Source organism: Lycium ferocissimum, chromosome 3 (assembly GCF_029784015.1).
Source record: "Lycium ferocissimum isolate CSIRO_LF1 chromosome 3, AGI_CSIRO_Lferr_CH_V1, whole genome shotgun sequence".
Lineage (NCBI taxonomy): Eukaryota > Viridiplantae > Streptophyta > Magnoliopsida > Solanales > Solanaceae > Lycium > Lycium ferocissimum.
In genome coordinates this window covers 39,802,130-39,811,676 of record NC_081344.1, presented here as the reverse complement: position 1 = coordinate 39,811,676, position 9,547 = coordinate 39,802,130, and positions in this window count along the sequence as shown.

Genomic DNA, 9,547 nt, shown 5'->3' with positions numbered 1-9,547 from the left:
AAACCTCTGAGAACTCACAAACAACTGGCACCGACTCCAGGGAAGGATTATCTATACTAGTATCCCGAATATAAGCCAAATATACTAAGCATTCCTTATCCATTAACTTCTTTGCCCGAAGAAATGATATGATCTTCTTAGGTACTAGACTAGGAGTACCCTTCCACTCTAACCGTGGAATACCTGGCATGGCCAATGTGACTGTCTTGGTGTGACAGTCTAAATTAGCATAATAGGGAGATAACTAGTCCATTCCCAAAATAATATCAAAGTCCACCATATCCAAAATAACCAAGTCTACCCAAGTGTCGTACCCCATAAATATGACCACACAAGACCTATAGACCCGATCTACTATCACAGAATCTCCGACAGGAATAGAGACACGAATAGGTACATCAAGCATATCACAAAGCATATCCAGACCTGTAGAGAAGTAAGTGGACTATTAAGAGAAAGTAGAACCCAGATAAAATAAGATAGAAGCCGATCGGTGACAAACTGAAATAATACCTGTGATAACTGCATCCGAGGCCTCGGCCTCTGGTCTACCCGAAAAAGCATAAAAATGGGCACGTCCACCCTCGGACTGTGTGCCTCCACGACCACCACGGCCTGCCTGAGATCTTTCTCTCACTGATTGAGAGTTGCCTCTACTAGACTGATGACCACCTCTGCTAGGTTGATGGCCACCCCTGCCAGATTGCGAGCCCTCTCTACCAGAATATCCTCCTCCTCTAGCTGGCGGTGCTGGAGGCCTAGATGTCTGAACTATGGAACCCTGCCTGGATCTAGGACACTCTCTCACGTAATGCCTTGTCTTACCACACTCAAAACATGCCCCTCTGGCCATAGGCTACTGAACTGTCATAGAAGAACCAGAATACCCTCCGCGATCTGAAGGTCGAGGGTAAGAACCTCGGGAAGTTTACTCAGAACTGTGCCCGCTATAACCTGAAGAACCACCTGCTAAAGCCTATAGTAATGACTGGATGGGGCGGCTGTAAGGATGATGACGACCCCTGTCATGGTGTCCCCCACCTCTAATCGGACCTCTGAAACTGTCAAATCTGCGAGTTTTCTTGTCGCCACCCCCACTATGTGCCCGACCCATCTCTAACTCGACCCTTCTGGCATGCTCTACTACTTACTGAAATGAGGCCCCAGAAGACACCAACTGTAAGGTCGCCAGCCGAAGCGGAAGGTCCAAACCCTTCACAAATCTCCTCACTCTCTCAGCCTCTGTGGGAAGTAATGCCGTCGCATAACGAGACAAAACGAGGAATCTGGTCTCATACTTCGCAATCGACCTACCCCACTTCTCCAATGTCAAAAACTCATCCTTCCTGTTGTCTCTCAGAGTACGAGGGACATGCTTCTCGAGAAACACCTGGTAGAACTGGGTCCAGGTCAAAAGTGGGGACCCAGCTGGTCGACACTCCATGTACGATCTCCACCACTACTTGGCATCCCCAACTAACTGGAAAGAAATATAATCGAACCCGTGAGACTCCACTACACCCAACTTATGAAGCATCTCATGGCAACTAATAATAAACTCATGCGCATCCTCCGCGGGAGTACCATAGAACCAAGGAGGGGACATTTTGGTGAACCCCTCGAATAATTTTCGCTCCTCACTAGTCAATGCTAGACCATCCATAGGCCTTAGAGCAAAATTAGGTGCTGGAGTAGTATTAATAGGGGGAGACACTGCTGCTGCCGGCAATACCCTCAATTTGCGAAATCTAGCATTGGGAGTCTGACCTCCCACTCTAGTCTGCGAGTCATTTGGAGTAATTGGAATCATGCCCGCCTGAGCCAAACTGTCAAAGTACCCCACCACTTGAAACACATCCTCCTGAAAATCAGGAGTAGCAGCGACCCCAGGCTGTACCCGCCAGCCCCAATCTCCTCCTCTAGAATGTCCTCAAGCTCCGGAGTCAACTCTCTGTCAGGTCCTGAGCAAGTGCTGGTGCTTAGTCCCTATCTGGAATAGCTGCACGGCCTCTTCTCCTTCCACATCCCCTGCCTCACCCACGGACAGCTGCTCGGGCAACGGGTATGGATGCGGATGCGGATGCAGGTGCAAGTGCAGGCTTCTGGCCTCCAATAGCGGTCGATCGCATCCTCACCATCTGTGAGAGAATATAGAAACGAGGTTAAGATACTAATCTGAACAATCTCGCATGAAAAGAATGAACCAGATACCAATCGGATTGAACTAGCACGAAAAGAGAGAAAGAAGTGAAGTGTTTCCCAAATGTCCTATAGCCTCTCGAGGATGGGTACGGACGTCTACGCGCCAATCCGAAAGACTCTACAAGACATTGCTCTTGTACTCATTAGACCAATTAACCTAGAAGCTCTGATACCAATTTGTCACGACCTAATTCGCAAGTCATGGCGGCACCTACACTATCCATCCGAGTAGGCGAACCACATTACTAATAACAAGTTAAATACGTAGAAAATTAAATAAGAAGAAGTTATCACGTCTTAAATACTTATTATAACTAGAAATGTCACGACAACCCCAAAATCTGGTCAAAGGGTACAAGAGTGCTAAACATAGTCTGGAATAAAAGTCTGAAAATACCCAAAGGCTACATACTGTCTGTCGAATAAAAAAATAGAATTAAATAAGAGGGTCCTGCAGGGGCCACAGATGACCAAGTAGCTCACCCTGAATGACCGAAAGATGTCACCCTCGCGTATCAGCCACGAGGCGTAGAATTGGAGCTTGGATCGTACTTTGCACTCAACAAATGTGCAGCAAGAGTAGTATCAGTACAACACTAGCACCGATAAGCATCATAGGCCGACAATGATTAGATAACACATGAAGAAGTGGGAACTAACAAGTAGCACATAGAGCAAATAGGTATGGACATGTATCACATACAAGTAATGTGTAAAAGAATCATGAAATCAACCAAGACAGATATATATATAGTTCACCAAATGATCCATCAAATATATGAGGGGATGAATGCAATGCAATGCAATAGTGACCTCTCTTACTCCACTCTCGTACACACATGCTAAGGGCAGTGCCTCAAAGCCATGACCTATGGGGGACCCGCAAAGTCCATGTACCACTCGTGTTCTCCGGCAGAAACCTTGGAGGCTATCAATCACTCTCAATCTCCGGTAAAGACCTCGGAATCTCCCTGACACTCTCAATCTCCAGCAAAGACCTCAGAGTCTCTCTGTCACTCTCAATCTCTAGTAAAGACCTCGAAGTCTCTCCATTACTCACCTCAGCAATCATCACAACAATAATATTGAAAGCATGTTATACATGATATCAGTCTCAACAATATCACCAATATAAAATCAACAAGTACAAGTCATATTACTGTTTACTGTTTAATTATCAATATTACCATTCCTTTCTTGTGATGAGTGAGCTAGTATGTGACAGAGATATAAACAGGTGATAATCATGGAAAATAACACATTTGGCGACAAGCCCATATAGCGTACTCACATAACCAACCTAATTAGAATTCACCTCCACTTCATGCCCGAAGGCCTATTATGCTATCCCCGTCACTTTCTACAACTAGATACGATTCTCTAATCAGAGTCTAACTAAAGTAGACCATAACCTACCTCAATGCCGAGCGGTGCCACGATCGATCAAACCAATGCCTTTCCTTTGCGTAGAGCCTCTGAACGATCAAAATCTATCAAATGTGCAGTTTACATTAGAATCCGAATTTAAGGACACCCATAGTGCTATATTTATATTCGAAACCCAAAAACGCACCCCAAAAAGTGATGTCGGGCCCACAAGGGCAAAATGGGAACTTTCTTAAAAAATTATTTTACCCATAACTTAAGAGTCGTATATTCAGAAAATTAGTCAATTCAATCCACAAATGGACTCTCTACTCATAAATTCCCATTTCTTAAGACTAGGGCTCAAAATTTCAATTACCTAAAAATCTTAACTTAGGATTAAAATCTAGCTTCCTACATTTCAAATACCATGAATTTAAAGTTGTACATATGACCCAATACACCTAAAGTACAATCACATAAATCCGTTATATACAAAAATTGAAATGGAAACACAGCAAGCATAAGACAATTTCGAAAACCATAAGCAAAAATAAGAAAACAGTGACTTTACATCTAAAAAATGGAAGCAACGTACAGGGAACATAACCCCAAATTAATTCTATCAATATTGCCTAGAATGATTTGTAATCATTACTCTATCATTCGTTCTAATCATCAGGTCATCACTATGCCATCCACTCCACCAATTTATAAAATTAATACGAACTGTACCGATGGTCTCATTGAGATTTAATCTCATTCCTCCTCCAAATTATCATATATAATAATTATCTCATCATCATGATCAGCCCACCAACCTTTCCAATCATTACCCTATAATAACCCAATCATTAAGCTAACCAAAATATAAATGAAGCATACCTAATTTTTCCTTAACTTTCTTCCATGGAAACTGCTTCCTGTTGCCTCTTTCCCGTAGTACTATTCTCCCTTAGCCTAGCCGAATATATGCAGCCTTTTTTTTTTTATTAGTATGCTAAGTATAAAGAAAAAAAAATTCAGTTATTCCCAATACACCCGTACGACCCATGACATAAAGAGAAGGGATGGTGGGCTTGAACCACTTATTTTACCATTTAATAACCAAACAATTGCTCTTTAGTCAACCAATCCATTAGCATATTAGCCAAAAATAAAAAAAAATTCTCTCACCTCATGCCTTATATAAATGTGCAAATAATAATTCCATTATTAAATATATGCACACACATTAAAAAAAAATATTTCCAAAATTACCTGTCAACTAAAACACCATGCCACCAATTCCCGCAAGTCAAGAAAGCTTTTAAAACTACGGAAAGGGTGTGTTACACCTCGTAGTTTCGTCCGTTGAGATTCGCTAGGTGTTAGTTGTCCTTATCGTGGAAACTGGAGTTATCTTCTAGGATATATGAGATTATATGTTCCTATATTATGGTTATGGGGGGGTTTAAGCTCATGAAATAAGCTATGGAAGGATTTGAGAAGAAGAAAATTAGGGAATTGAGTTTGTCGGAACTTTGGGAAAACTTGGCAAAATTTTTGGACAGGATTTTGGTACAACTTGGGAGAGGTATATCTCCTAGAATATGAGGATTTTTGGTGTGTTTCTTTTATCCAAATTTAAGTTCATTGAGTCTAGTTTCCAACGCAACAAACCATTCATCAATGTGACATCGGGGTAAAAAGTTATGGGTTTTTTAAGACAGACTGTCCGAGCAGAACATTTTGACGGACCGTAGAAATCTCTGCGGCCCATCAAATTGCACCTTCCCAGCGTAAGACAGTCACAGTGAGCCACGTTTGGCTGGGCAATTCGACGGAGCATTTTGACGGCTGGTAGGAATTTTGACGGCCCATCAAAGTGGGCGCAGGATCGCCCGACGGGATTTTAAGTTAAGCTTTATATATTTCTTCCCACTTCATTTGGGCATTTTATTTTCTCAAATCAGATCCAAGTGCTCTCCAAAAACCCTCTCTTCAACTCCATAAACTAATCCAAGCCAAAATCCAAGGGAGATTAAAGATCAAGAGGCAAGAATCAAGATATCCATGTGTTAGAAGTCTTGCTAGGGTTAGTAGACTTCATGAATTCTTTGGCTATTGATGCTAAGGTTTCCATATAAGTTGATAGCTTGCTCCAAAGATCATTCTTATTAGATAAAAGGTTAGTTTTCATGCTTATTTCATGTTATCAAGAATGCTTAGTAGTTGAACAACTTAGGTAGAAGGAGAAAGTAAAAGGTGAGTTCTAAATGTAGTTTTCACGATGTTTTTGAGTAGTAAGCTAACTTGAGTCATGATTCTTTGTATGATATGGATATAATCTTTTTATAAAAGGTAATAATGATGATGAGAAAGCGTTCTATGAAAAATGTGCAAAGGGTTGGTGTGAAGTTATTAGTGTAAGTTGAATGTAAGAATGAATATGGAAGACTTCGTGGAATGTGACTACTTGATTATGATATTATAGATGTTATTATGGTTATTTGGGAGTTGTTTTGTAGTATGGTGGAAGTCGATGAAATAGGGAAAATGCTGCCCAATTTTCGTTAACTCATGAATTGTTCTAGTTTGGATTTAAGAGTATCTTTAAGGCTTAACCAAGGTATGAATCCTTTTAAATGTAGATTTTCCAATCTTCGATGGTGAACGTTAAGTAGTTAAGAAGACAACGAGGTATGTAAGGCTAACCCTTCTTTCTTAAGGCATCCATTGTATCTTCCGTGACGATTTCATTCCTAGAATCATTGAAGCTCATGATCTTGATATTCTTATGATACCATTGGTCCCATCCTATGATAGTTGATTCTCTAAGGAATGATATAATGAAAATGATGATGACGATGATAATGTTGAGAACGTGTGTGTGCTACTGTGTGTGTGTGTGTGTGTGTGTGTATATATATATATATATATATATATATATATATATATATATATATATATATATATATATACTACTAAGAACACCGAGCTTATATGGCCGGGTATGATATCTATCACGCGCATACCACTGCAGTTGGGTACGAATAATACTGAGTCTTGGTAGGGCTAGGTACGTATAACATCGAACCTTATCATGGTCAGATATGTAAGACACTGAACCTCTATGGCCGAGTACGATACTGCTACAAGTATAAATGTATGATATGGAAGGTTCCCATTAGAAAGGGGGTAAGTAAATACGATGAGCAACATTAGAGGTATAAATGGCTTCATTATCTCATGACCTCTCTATCTTATGCTATTTCTTACGTTTCTATTATGATGTTGATCATGCTTTACATACTCAGTACATTATTCGTACTCATGTCCTTTTATTTGTGGACACTGTGTCATGCCCGCAGGTGGACAAGGAGATAGACTTGACCCATATACTACTTGTTTAGAGACTGCATAGAGAAGCTCCATTTGATTCGAAGCTACAGCTTTTGGGTATTATTCTTTTGGGTATATATGGGCATGGCGGAGTCCTGTCCCGTCCTTATGATGATATTCATACTCTTCTTAGAGGCTCATAGACAGTCATGTATAGTAGATCTCTTTTTCCTTGTCAGCTTATGTTTTGGTATATTATTTTGTTAGCCTCGTCGGCTTGTGTATATGTGTATGGGCATAGTTGTTGACATAGATATATAAAAGTGTTTTAGCCGTTGAAAATGGTATTATTAAGGCGTAGAATTGTTAATAGGCCATGTGGCTCACCTAGATATGAATGTGAATGTACGATGAGAGGTGCCCGGTGGGTTAGCTCCGGGTGCCCGTCATGGCTCCCCGGTTAGGTCGTGAATAAAAGTGGTATCAGAGCAGTTTCATCCTAGGGTATGTCTACGAGCCGTGTCCAGTAGAGTCTTGTTTATGGGTGTGTTGTGTGCAACACTTATAAACAGGAGGCTGCGAGCATTTTAGGAATGAATGACCTTCTTTCTTCATAGATCGTGCGATAGAGCTATGATATAAGGATTTCTCTTTCCTTAATCGTGTGCTATGCATTTCAGAAATGCCTGTAAAGAGAAAAGCTACAGGAGCCCAAAAAGGCAAGACAGTGGCAAAAAAGCGGGCCGAAAGAATACCGCCACCAGTTATAGAGGGGGATGAATCCCAGAATGAGATTCCGTCTAGATCCTCCCACTCATTACCTGCTTCACAGAGCATAGGAGTTCTTCAGCCATTTGCCTCCTCCACACTAGATGCTTCAGCAAGATGTGAAAGAGGATATTTATTTGCTCACTCAGTTCGTTGCTGCTCAGACCCAGCGGCAAGGTACGGGTCAAGGTGATAGGGCTGTTGGTGCAAGAGCCCGTGACTTTATTTGCTTGAACCCTTCAAAATTCTTCGGGTCAAAGCCGGATGAGGACACTCAGAACTTTATTGATGGGATATTGAGGACACTTCGGACATTAAATCTAAGAGAGTTAGCATCGTAAAGGTTGCGCGATGTCACAGTTTATTAGTATACGGTTTGGATGGCTTCAAGGGGAGTTAATGCACCTCCCCCGGTATGGCAAGAATTTGTTGATGCTTTCCTACGACGTTACTTGCCTCCAAAGGTTTGGCGGGCTAGAGCCGATAAGTTCTTGAATCTTGCCAAGGCAGGAAGAGTGTCTTTAGAGTATAGTCTCGCTCAATTTTTTTTTGGCTAGGTATGCTCCGGCCATGGTAGCTGATATGGTTGATCGAGTGCAACAATTTGTGAGTGGCTTAGGGCCACATTTGTTCGATAAATGCTTGACTGCGTCCCTCCAGGACAACATGGATATTTCGCGCATTTAGGCCGATGCCCAGAATTTGGAGGAAGGTCAACAACAACAGAAAAGTGAGCGTGAGCTTAACAGAGATTATCACGAATAGATCTTGGTCCGGTTGGCAGTTTAGAGGAGGGTAAAGAATAGCTTTTCAAGCATTCGAAGTGCCATGCCATGACTAGTGCGCCCTCCATGATTTATGGGCCGGAGATTTGACAGGATCTACTCGCTCCCAGGGCTGAGTCCGAGTTTTAGGGCTTCGGGCTGCACCGTGAGGCGATTCGGGTCAGACAAGGCCACCCGTGCCACGATGTTCTCAGTTCGGGAAGTTACACTTGGGCCAATGTCGATTAGGCTCAGAGGTTTGCTCTACATGTGGTCAGCCAGGCCATATCATGCATGATTGCCCCTCGAGTGGTGGTAGGGGTAGGATCGAGCCTTCAGGGTCTACAGCCGGGTCTTCATCATCTATATACCCTCCGGGGCAATGCTTTCAGACACCAGTTAGTCGCGGTAGAGATAGAGGAGGAGCTTCCTGCCTAGTGGTCCCCAAAGATCGTATTTATGCTTTGGTCGATGGCGGGGATCTCGAGTCCTCCGGCCGATGTTGTTATTTGGCGATATACTATCGATATTTTCTCTTGATGTATATGTATTGATAGATCCGGGCTCCAAATTGTCATATGTTACTCCATATATTGCGGGTCGATTTGGGGTCAAATCGGAGCCAATCAAACCTTTCGAGGTATCGACACCCATTGGTGAACCGGTAATAGCTAGCCGAGTATATAATAATTGTGTAGTTGTGATTTGTGATCATCGTACTATGGTTGATTTACATGAGTTGAAAATGGTGGACTTTGATGTTATTATAGGCATGGATTGTTTGGCTTCTTGCTATGCCAATGTTGATTGTAGAACGAAAATGGTTTGCTTCGATTCGGGAGAACTAGTTTTAGAATGGAGGGAAATACGTTTAATCTCCGAGAGGTAGGTTTTACTTTCTATCCAAGGCGAGAAAATAATTGCTAAATGTTGTATTTATCATTTAGCCCGGTTCATGATATGAAGTTTCTAATCGGCATTTAATTCTTCGATCCGTCTCACTGTGGTAAATGAGTTTTCGGATGTATTCCTGGATGAGCTTCGTCTTCCCCCGCATGGGAGGAGATTGACTTTGCTATTGATTTCTACCCCCATACAAACCCATATTTATTTCCCCCTTTTCC